Below are 12,478 nucleotides of genomic sequence, written 5' to 3' on the forward strand. Positions count from 1 at the left end.
CATAAGTGGATGGCTTTAACAAGAAATATTTATTCTCTCACGGTCTGGTAGGTTACAAGTCCAAATTCAGGATGTCAGCTGTAGGGGAAGCCCTTCTCTCTTTGTCTGCTCTGGAGGAAGGTCCTTGTCCTCAATCTTCCCCTGGTCAATGAGCTTCTCAGATGCAGGGACCCCAGGTCCAAAGGATGTGCTCTGCTCCTGGTGCTGCTTTCTTGGTGGTATGAGGTCCCCAACTTCCTGCTTGCTTCCTTTTTCTTTTATCTCTTGTGAGATAAAAGGTGGTACAGGCCACAACCCCAGGGAAACTCCCTTTAACTTGGATCAGGGAGGTGACCTGCGTAAGGGTGGTGTTACAATCCCACCCTAATCCTCTCAAAATAAAATTATGATGACAAAATGTAGGACAACCATACAATACTGGGAATCATGGCCTAACCAAGTTGACACACATATTTTGGGGGGGGACATAATTTAATCCATGACATTCCACCCTTTGACCCCCCCAAAATCACATCCTTGCAACATGCAAAACGTATTCATCCCATCATATCATAACAAAAGTCTTAACTCTAAGTCTATAATCCAAAAATTTCTCTTTATCCATGAAATCTAGAATACAAGTTATCTGCTTCCAAGGGCACATTGACAGAACGGGCACAAGCTAGACATTCCCATTACAAACGGGCGAAACTGGAGGAAAAGAAGGGATAACAGGCACTGAGCAAGTCAGCAAGCCCTCAAAGCTTTGAAAATAATCCTATACTTTCTGAGACAATTTACACAACAACTCTGCCCTCCAGCCTGTAAGTATTGGCCACACTGTCCAGATTCTGAGTGGAGGCCCCTCGGCCCTGGGCTTCGGCTCCGCCTTCCAGGCCCACTGGGTCAGAAACTCTGCTCCTTCCACTTTGGGTGGCCCCATTCTCCTAGTCCATCTGAGTGGCAACTCCACCCTTAGAAACACCAGAGGCCATGGTTCTACCCTTTGAAATCCCTGAGGACATGGCCATACCTTTTAAAGCTGATGCAGCTCAGCTTCTTGTACTCCTTGTTTCCTCAGCTTCTGTTTTCTGGTTTCTTGGCTTCTCAGCTCCTCGTGCTTCACACCCACATCTGCCCTGCTAGGGCAAGTGTTCCAAAGCTCGGTAGCTCCACCATTAAGTGCCCTGAGGCACCCCACTCTGCCAGGAAGCTTCCAGCACACAGGCACTCAGCTCTCTGGCTCCATGGGTTGGCAAGCCTGACTCCACCAATAAGTGCTCAGAGGCACCCCACTCCACCAGGAAGCCTCCTGTGCACAGGCATTCAGCTCTCTCCTTCTATGTGGCAGCTCCAGCGCCATCTCGGGCTGGTCTCCTGTTTCTGCTGGTGGTAGTCCTCTGCTGCTGCAGGTTCTCTGCTGCTGCTGGCCCTCTGCTGCGGTTGCTCCTCTCTCCATTCACAGTTTCAAAACTGCTTCCACACTTTAGGTATCTGTTAGAGCAGCACCTGACTCCTGGTACCAAATTCTGTCTTAATCACCTAGTACTGCTATAATAGAAATGCCACAAGTGAGTGGCTTTAACAAGACAAATTTGTTCTTTCACAGTCTAGTAGGTTACAAGTCCAAATTCAGGGTGTCAGCTGTAGGGGAAGTCTTTCACTCTTTGTCTGCTCTGGAGGAAGGTGCTTGTCCTCAATCTTCCCCTGGTCAATGAGCTTCTCAGATGCAGGGACCCCCCTGTCCCAAGGACATGATCTGCTCCTGGTGCTGCTTTCTTGGTGGTATGAAGTCCCCAACTTTCTCCTTGCTTCCTTTTCCTTTTATTTCTTGAGAGATAAAAGGTGGTACAGGCCACACCCCAGGGAAACTCCCTTTATCTTGGATCAGGGAGGTGACCCGAGTAAGGGTGGTGTTACAATCCCACCCTAATCCTCTCAACATAAAATTACAATGACAAAATGGAGGGCAACCACAAGGTACTTGGAATCATGGCCTAACCAAGTTGATACACATATTTTGGGGGGAGAGAGGGATATAATTCCATGACACCTATGGACTGGGAAAAAGTTTTCATCTATGACATTTCTGATCAGCATCTGATCTCCAAAATCTACATGATACTGCAAAAACTCAACTGCAGAAAGACAAATAACCCAATTAAAAAATGGGCAAAGAGTATGAACAGGCACTTCTCCAAAGAAGACATTCAGGCAGCTAACAGATAACATAAGGAAATTCCCACAATTATTAGCCATTAGAGAAATGCAAATCAAAACTACAATGAGATACCATATCACTCCAACAAGGCTGACATTAATCCAAAAAACACAAAATAATAAACATTGGAGAGGTTGTGGAGGGGCTGGAACTCTTATACGCTGCTGGTGGGGATGTAAAATGGTACGTCCACTTTGGAAATTGATTTGGCACTTCTGTAAAAAGCTGGAAATACAACTACTATACAATCCAGCAATCCCAGATTGGAATATAAAAAACCAAACCAAACCCACTGCCATCGAGTCGATTCCGACTCACAGCGACCCTATAGGATACACACTCCTGGCTCTTCTTGCTTCATTGTAATGAGGTCCTTCTGTCTCTCTGCCTACTTCTCTCTTTTATATCTCAAAAGACATTGACTTAAGACATAACCTAATCTTGTAGGTTGAGTCCTGTCTCATTAATATAAGTGCCTCTAATCCTGCCTAGGTAGCATCTTAGAGGTAGGATTTACAACACATAGGAAAATCACTTCAGATGACAAAATGGTGGACAATCACACAACACTGGGAATCATGGTCTAGCCAAGTTGACACATATTGAATTGTTATGGCCAGGGGAAGATTGATGACAAGGACCTTTCCCCAGAACTGACAGAAAGAGAAAACCTTCCCCTGGAGCTGGTGTCCCGTATTCAGACTTCCAGCCTCCTAGACTATGAGAGAATAAATTTGTTTGTTAAAGCCATCAACTTGTGGTGTTTCTATTATAGCAACACTAGATAACTAAGATAACCCTCAACGAGATGGACTGACACAGTGGCTGCAACAATGGGCTCAAGCATAACAATGATTATGATGATGGTGTGGAACCAGGCAGTGTTCTGTTCTGTTGTACACAGGAGTCTCTGTAAGTCGGAGCAAATTCGATGGCACCTAAGAACGACAACAACAACCAAAAGTATAAAATAAATATCTGCGAGTCCATACCGATTTAAATAAATGATTGAATAAATAAATGGGGAAGAAGAGAGACGAATCTCCCTTGCAGAATTGGAAACCCTGGTGGCATAGTGTTTAAGTGCTATGGCTGCTAACCAAAAGGTTGGCAGTTTAAATCCACCAGGTGCTCCTTGGAAACTCTATGGGGCAGTTCTACTCTGTCCTGTAGGGTTGCTATGAGCTGGAATCGACTCGACAACAACGGGTTTGGTTTCTGGTTTTAGTGTAGACTGTGCATAGTGACTTCCTTCCAAAGAGCACAGTGGAGAAACCTGACAAACACTACATCACCAGGTGATCAAGGTTGATATCAACGGTGATAAATCATGTTAACAGTACATACCCTTGGTATCGTGTGATGGAAATGGCACTTCTGTGGGTTTTCTTTCAAAAACCAGTAACGCCAATCTAATCATGCAGAAAACGTTAGACAAATTCCAATAGAGGGGCATCCTACAAAATACTTAGCCAGTACTTTTCAGTATTGTCGTCATAAAAAACAAGTAAAGTCTGAGAAACTGCCACAGCCAAGAGGAGCCTAAGGAGACATGACAAGTACAATGAAATGCGGTATCGTGGGTATGAGATCCTAGAACCAAAAAAAGGCATTAGGTAAAAGTAAGGAAATCTGAATAAATTATGGTCTTCAGTTAGTATTAATGTATCAGTATTGGTTCCTTAATTTTGGCAAATATACTCTACTCATGCAATGCAATGTCTTAGTTTCCTAGTGCCGCTGTAACAAAAATACCACAAGTGGGTGGCTTTAAAAAAAGAGAAATTTATTTTCTTACAATTTAGAAGGCTAAAAGTTTAAATTCAGAGCACTGGCTCTAGGGAAAGACTCCCTCTGTAGGATCTGAGGGAAGATCCATGTCTCTTCGTGCATTTCTGGAAAGGTTCCTTGGCGACCTTTATGTGGTATGGCATCTAACATGCCCTATTTGTTCTTAATTGTCTCCATATCTATGTTGTTCCTCATAAGTGATTAGACTTAAGACACACCCTACGCTGGATGGCAACTAACAACAACAACACTGTAATGGCTTCCTTAACATAACAAATAAAACCCTATTCCCAATTGGGATTACATCCATAAGTATTAAAATTTTTTTTTTTTTTTGCAGTCCAGTCAATTCCCAACTCTTGGCAACCCCATGTGTGTCGCAGAGAACTGTGCTCCATAGGGTTTTCTTTCTTCTTTTTAATAACATTTTATTGTGTTTTCAGTGAAAGTTTACACACTAAATTAGGTTCCCATTTGGCAATTTCTACACAAAATTTTTTGTGACGTTTTTCACAACGTGTCAACATTCTGTTTAATTGCATTCTGGTTTTTCCATTTCCAGTACTCCAGTTTCCCTGCCCCTTTGTTTTCCATCTCTGCTTTAAAGTAATTGTTGACTCTTTGTCTCATGTTGTTGTTGTTGGGTGCCATTGAGTGGGGTTTTGACTCCTAGCAACCCTATTTATGTACAACAGAATGAAACACTGCCCAGTCCTGCACCATCCTCACAATCATTGTCATGTTTGAGCCCATTGCTGCAGCCGCTGTGTCAGTCCATCTCCTTGAGAGTCTTCCTCATTTTCACTGATCATCTACTTTACCAAGCATGATATCCTTCTCCAGGGACTAGTTCCTCATGATAAATGTCCAAATTACATGAGATGAAGTGTCACTGTCCTCAATTATGTGGAGAATTTTGGCTGTACTTCTTCCAAGACAGACTTGTTCTTTCTTCTGGCAGTCCATGATATATTCAATATTCTTCGCCATCAACATAATTCAAAGGCATCAATTTTTCTTCAGTCTTCCTTATTCATTGTCCAGCTTTCCCATGTATATGAGGTAATTGAAAACATCATGGCATGGGTAGGCACACCTTAGCCCTCAAAAAGACATCTTTGCTTTTCAACGCTTTAAAAAGGTTGTTTGCAGCAGATTTGCCTAAGGCAATACATCATTTGATTTCTTGACTGCTGATTCCATGGGCATTGATTGTGGATCCAAGTAAAAATTAAATCCTTGACAACTTCAATCTTTTTCCATTTATCATGAGGTTTCTTACTGGTCCAGTTGTGAGGATTTTTGTTTTCTTTATGTTGAGATGTGATCCATACTGAAGGCTGTGGTCTTTGATCTTCATTAGTAAGTGCTTCAAATCCTCTTCACTTTCAGCAAGCAAGGTTGTGTCATCTGCATAATGCAAGTTGTTAATGAGTATTCCTCCAATCCTGATGCCCCCTTCTTCTTCACATAGTCCAGCTTCTCAGGTTATTTGCTCAGCATACAGATTCAATAAGTATGGTAAAAGGATTCAATCCCGATGCACACCTTTCCTGATTTTAAACCTTGAAGTCTCCCTTTGTTCCGTTTGAATGAATGACTGCCTCTTGGTCTATCTACAGGTTCCTCATGAGCACAATTAAGTGTTCTGGAATTCCCATTCTTCCCAATGTTATCCATAGTTTGTTATGAGCCACACAGTCGAATGCCTTTGCATAGTCAGTAAAACACGGGTAAACATCTTTCTGGTATTCTCTGCTTTCAGCCAAGATTCATCTGATATCAGCAATGATATCTCTTGTTCCACATCCTTTTCTGAATCCAGCTTGAATTTCTGGTAGTTCCTGTCGATGTACTGCCACAACCCCTCTTGAACGATCTTCAACAAAATTTTATTTCTGTGTCATATCAGTGACATTGTTCGATAATTTCCGAATTCTGTTGGATCACCTTTCTTTGGAATGGGCACAATGGGATCTCTTTCAGTCAGCTGGCCAGGTAGCTATCTTCCAAATTTCTTGGCATAGACGAGCGAGCACTTCCAGTGCTGCATCTGTTTGTTGAAATATCTCAGTTGATATTCCATCAATTCCTGGAGCCTTGTCTTTCACCAATGCCTCCAGAGCAGCTCGGACTTCTTCCTTCAGTACCATCGGTTCCTGATCATATGCCACCTCTTGGAATGGTTGAACATTGACTAATTCTTTTTGGTATGACTCTGTGTATTCCTTCCATCTTCTTTTGATGCTTCTTGCATTGTTGAATATTTTCCCCATAGAATCCTTCACTACTGCAACTTGAGGCTTGAATTTTTTCATTTCTTTCAGCTTGATAAATGCTGAGCATGTTCTTCCCTTTTGGTTTTCTAACTCCAGGTCTTTGCACATGTCGTTATAATGCTTTACTTTGTCTTCTGGAGCTGCCCTTTGAAATATTCTGTTCAGCTTTTATTTCATCATTTCTTCTATTCCCTTTAGCTACTCTACATTCAAGAGCAAGTTTCAGAGTCTCTTATGACATTCATTTTGGTCTTTTCTTTCTTTCTTGTCTTTTTAACGACCTCTTGCTTTCTTCAGGAGCCCTGGTCACACAGTAGTTATATTATCAGCTGCTAATCAAAAGGCTGGCAGTTCAAATCCACCAACCACTCCTTCAAAATTCAATGGGGCAGTTCTACTCTGTCCTATAGGGTCACTGTGAGTTGGAATCAACTTGACAGCAATGGGCTTGGTTTCTTTTTTTGGTTTGCTTTCTTCATGTATGATATCGTTGATATCTAAATTCAGGTGGGTTATGCTCAAGGTCATACTTTGATTCTTGTGAGCTTTTTAAAATTTTCTTCAGCTTCATCTTAAACTTGCATATGAGCAATTGATGATCTGTTCTGCAGTAGGCCCTTGGCCTTTTTCTGACTGATATTGAGCTTTTCCATTCTCTCTTTCCACAGGTGTCAATTTGATTCCTGTGTATTTCATCTAGCTGAGGTCCACTTGTATATTTGCCATTTATTTTGTTGAAAAAAAGTATCCGCAATGAAGAAGTCGTTGGTCTTGCAAAATTCTATCATGCCATCTCCAGCACCATTTCTATCACCAAGACCATATTTTCCAACTACAGATCCTTCTTTGTTGCCAACTTTTGCATTCCAATCACCAGTAATTGTCAATGTATCTTGATTGCATGGTTGATCAATTTCAGACTGCAGAAGTTGGTAAAAATCTTTAATTTCCTCATTTTTGGCCTTAGTGGTTGGTGCACACATTTGAACAATAGTCATATTAACTGATCTTCCTTATAAAAAAATATGGATATTATCCTATCACTGACAGCATTGTACTTCAGGATAGGTCCTGAAATGTTCATTCTGACTGACATGTGGTGGTTTGGTCTCATATAGATGGTTTTTGAACGCAGCATGGTATTCACGAGTAATATCCTCTATTTTGTGTGCCAATCTGCTTTTTCACTAAAAGTCGCCCTCAGGGGATAGTTTCAGTTCAAGGTTTAAAGAGTATCTCAGAGTGATAGTCTCAGGAATAAATAGGGTTTCAATGGCTGGTTTTTTGGAAGTAGATTACCAGGCCTTTTTTTTGAGGCTCCTCTGGGGGACTCGAACCTCCATGCTTTCTATTAGCAGCCGAGTGCCTTAACCATTTGCACCACAGAGAGATACAGGATGCCATGAAAGAGTGCAACCCTGACGGAAAAGGCAGATAAATGTTACAGGCTGGCAATGGCTGGGCAGTGTGTATGTGTAGTAGGGTGGTCGGCAGGGGGAGAGAAGCTTTAGTTATGTCTCTCCCTTCAAAATGGAAAAGGAAAAGACAGCTTCTGTTATTTTTATCATTTTTCTTAGACTGGGTAATTATTAGCATATGCGGGAAAGAAAGCAGCACAATCCTGGCTGTGCCTTGTTATAGCCAAATCAGATTCTTCTTGCTATTCCCTAGGCCTCTGCGGTTGTTATCTGGAACCTAGGCCCTAAAAAGAAACCCCACTCCAAAGGAACCCCGATATGGATCAGAAATGTCACCACATGTGTTGCTAAATTATACACACAGTCTCTGAAAGAAACTGCAGTAAGACGTGATGGCTTACCCAAAAAAGCAGTGTCTTAGTTATCTAGTAGTGCTATAACAGAAATAGCATAAGTGGTTAGCTTTAACAAACAGAAATTCATTCTCTCAGAGACTAGAGACTAGAAGTCTGAATTCAGGGCACCAGCTCCAGGGGAAGCCTTTCCCTCTCTGTCCACTTTGGGGGAAGGTCCTTGTCATCAATCTTCCTCTGGGTCTAGGAGTTTCTCAGCTCAGGGACTCAACATCCAAAGAACACACTCCACTCCTGGAGCTTCTTTCTTGGTGGTAGGAGACCCCTCTTTCTCTGCTTGGTTCTTTCTCTTTTTGTCTCTTATAAGATAAAAGGTATGACTAAAGCAAGGGTGGCGCATCCCACCCTGATACTCATTAGCATAACCTAATCATGCCTCATTAACCACAGGCAGAGATTAGGATTTACAACCCATAGGAAAATTACAACAGATCACAAAATGGAGGACAACCACATAACACTGTGAATCATAGTCTAGCCAAGGTAACACATATTATGGTGGGACACAGTTCAATCCATGACAAGCAGGTTGGTCCTTATTATTTGGTCAAATACCTTGAAACATCAAGTCTTCAAGTTTCTGCCGTGAAATGATCTCTCCTACTTTTTAAACCATATATTTTAAGGTATGATATCTGTCCTGGTGGTTGTATCCTCAGCATGTAGCACAGGGTCTGGCACATGGGAGGGGCTCAGTAAATACTTGCAAGGATGGATCAATGTGAACCTGTGGGTCTGTCCCCATTTGGTTTCATTAGCCAGATCCTTGAGAAAGACTACTTCTCCAAAAGAAGCAACCCAAAGTCTATAGTTTGGCTATGAAAAATACACAACAATTTTTGTATCACTTGAAAACACAGAGCTGTTGAACAAACACAGATCTCTTTAGTTCCAGAGCCCATTGTGGAGCATGAGGATGTCCCTAATGAGTCTTGGACAGTTCCAAAAACACATGCCCTTTTTTCAGGTGTTATGGGCAAATAATAACTAATTCCAGTTTCCTTTTTACATCCAACTAAGGACTACTTATGGAGCTGTGGTGGCATAATGGTTTAGCACTTGGCTGCTCGCTGAAAGGTCGGTGGTTCGAACCCACCAGCTGCTCTACAAGAGAGAAGACCTGGTAATCTGCTCTCATAAATATTTTAGCCTAGGAAACCATATGAGGCAGCTCTACTCTGTCCTCTAGGGTTGCTATGAGTCGGAATCAACTCTACGGTACCTAACAATAACAAGGGCTATGTACCAGTAACCTTCTAAATTATTAAAATTTGGCATTTGGAAATTAATTTAGTAAAAACTCTACTTCAGTATTCCACTAGGAAGCCTGGCTGCCCTGAAGCCCTTGGCAACCCAGCAAAACTCTTGCATGTGCCCACTTGCAGATAGCTGGAATTCCCACAATTCACAGGAAGGCAGCTTTGTTAGTAGTGAATTATCAGCATTTATGTGGAGTTGGTCATACTGATATTCTTGATTTTTAATTATAAATTACCCTTAGTTTAGCTTTATCATCGTCTGTTTAGCTTATTTAGGGCTTGGGGGTTAATATCACAGTGTGTAGAACTGCTTATTTGCACTTGCATGATTTTCAGCCTGTAATTTTCCAGTGACTGAAACTTTAAGACACGCTTTATGGTTTAAGTGTTTGGTAAAGTAAAGGGCCAATGAAAATGAGGGAAACCCTCAATGAGGTGGATTGACACAATAGCTCCAACAATGGACTCAACATACCAATCATCATGAAGATGGCACAGGACTGGGCAACATTTCATTCTCTTACACATAAGGTTTCCATGAGTCAGAGTCAGTCGACCTACGGCAACTAACAGCAAAAACATTCTGATTGCAAAAGCAGATGCATACGCAACCCACTGAAAGTTTGTTTGCGCAGTGCTGGCTCATTTGTAAACTGGTGCTATTTAAATTACTTGCAACATTATCTCAACAAATGTAAAAAATGCTTTTACACGTATAGGACATTGTTTTGTAATACTAAACTGCGTGCGTATGCACATACATGGATATATACACACAGGTCGTACTCTAAATTCCAAGCAATTACGAGACTGCTAAGATAAGGACTCTACTATCCAATGCAGTTGGGTAGCACACACAAAGACACTTTACAAAATGTTGGCAATTGAAAGCCATTATTATTATTTATAGAAGGTAAACAGTAAACAACAGGAACAGATTTGAGGTGAACTGGTCCGCTCTATGGGCCAACTCTGCCCATTGCTACCATCTTCTCTGTGGGCTGACCCTGCCCACTGTCACCCCTTTGACTGCTCTCTCTGCCACTAGGCCTCTTCTGGACCTCTTGCTGCTGGCTCTGCTGCTGTTTCTCTTCTTTAGGCCCCTTGCCACTGTTTCTCTTGATCTTCAGTGTTACAGCCCTTGACCCACATTACAGCTCTTTTATTTGAGTCTAGGAGGTTCTCAGAGCAGGGACCCTGGGTCCTAAGGACATGCTCCTCTCCAGGCAGAGGATCAGGAGGTGCTCCCAAAACCTCTGTGAGATTAGCCACTTATATAGGAAAACTTCTTGTCAATTTCCACGGTGGCTTTCCTAACAGGATGTGAAACAGACCATATTGAGTAGATTGCAAGCTGCTTATGCAGATAGCAAACTGACCAATCCTTGCAAGCTGCTTATGTGGATAGCAAACAGACCAATCACTTGTCAGGCTGTGGCCCAACCAATTATTTTGGAAGAATTGCAAACCCAGGGCCAAAAAGACCACATAAAAGAAACCTATTGCACCACAAATACAAATTCTTATATACAAACTCTGCAACTTTTGCCTTTTATTTGTCTGCAGATCGTTATTACTGAGTTTTGTTTCCCAGTTGATAGTGGGGCGGGGGCAGATGGGCCCAGTCTTTGCCTTAATGTCACAGGGTCTCAAAATTCTCTATTCAAACACCTGTGCCAATATCTGTGTCATTTTCAAGAACGGATACCACTCAAGTTCTCTCCATATATCTGCAAAATGACATCAGGCCCCACCAGGTTTTCCCAGAACCAACAATAAAGTTCCGCAAAAGTGTATCCTGCCTCCAATCCAGCCAGACAAACTGCCCCAGCATTCTCCAACCCCTTTCTCACCCCAGATTCAAAGATATTGGCACGAAGATGAGCTGAACTTTAAAGCATCGGTCACTCCCCCTGCCCTCATCCTAACTCCTGGCCTTGTCAAGAAGGCCCTTCCAAGCCTCAGGCCTAGAAATGGGGGGAATTGTGGGCCTCATGGGGTAGGGGAGGGAGTGTCTACCCTGACCGTTTTCATGCTCCTCCAGGAACCAAAGCCTCTACTGGGACTTCTCAGGGACCTTCAGAACAGCCTCAGGCCTAAACCAGCTCAGCCAAGCTGCAGAGATCCAGTTTTCCCAGGAAAGTGAATTTGAGCCTGGTAGATCCAGAGAAAAGTCCAGCCTTTGCCCAGGAGTAGACTCCAGGAAGATGTCCAAGCCCCAGAGGAAGGGTTTGGACTTCCAGGCCCAGGTCATCAAAGCTGGCGCCAGGTCTCCCCACACCAACCACTCCATTCCAATCCAGAGGGGCTACAGGATTTACTGGCCAGGTCTGGTCATCTGATGGCTCCTAGACTCCTCCCTCTTTTCCCTGGAAGAACAGACCCCCTGGCAGGCATTCCATACCTACAGGTCATGTTCTGTTCTGGGACTTGCCAACGGTGATGAGAGGTAGAACAGTGGGCTCCAGGACAGTGAGAGATGATTTCTGAAGAGCTCAGCAGGGGCAAGATCCAGGGGGCTTTGAAGGCTGTGCTGAAGGGCTGGGACTGCCGCCAGGTTTTTGTCAGCCCTCAAAAGGAAGTACATCTCTCTGGGCGGATTTCTGCTGCCCCAGTGCCCAGGAATAGGCATGGGTTTGCTGCAAAGTGAATGCCTTCAGGCTAACAACTGAAGCCCTTGAATGCAGCTTCAGCAGTAGAGTGAAAATATAAGAGACGCACTCCCTGTCTGTTCCCACTGGGTTTGCTTAATGTGTACCCTGGAGGAGGGACCCTGGGCACAGAGAAAACAAGGACTGAGTCAGAAGTTCAAGTTCCAGCCCAGTCTCAAGCACCGTAGGCCTCAGTTTTTCCATCTGTAAAATGAGTGAATTATACAAGATGGGCTCGAAGACCCTGTGTTCCCTTGAGTTTGTACATTCCCAGGTCCACAAAGATTCTTGTATTACACATATGAGCTACCCTCTAGGACACCTGTGTCCTGGCACACATACACACATACATGAGGAGTCGCGTGGTTGTATTGTGTGTATGTGCTGGGGTAGGGAGAGACCCCAGAACAATGTACTCCCCCCACGGCCCTCCTCAATAGGCGGAAGCCACTGGCTTCCTCCTTTTC

Source organism: Elephas maximus, chromosome 3 (genome assembly GCF_024166365.1).
Source record: "Elephas maximus indicus isolate mEleMax1 chromosome 3, mEleMax1 primary haplotype, whole genome shotgun sequence".
NCBI classification, from domain to species: Eukaryota; Metazoa; Chordata; class Mammalia; order Proboscidea; family Elephantidae; genus Elephas; species Elephas maximus.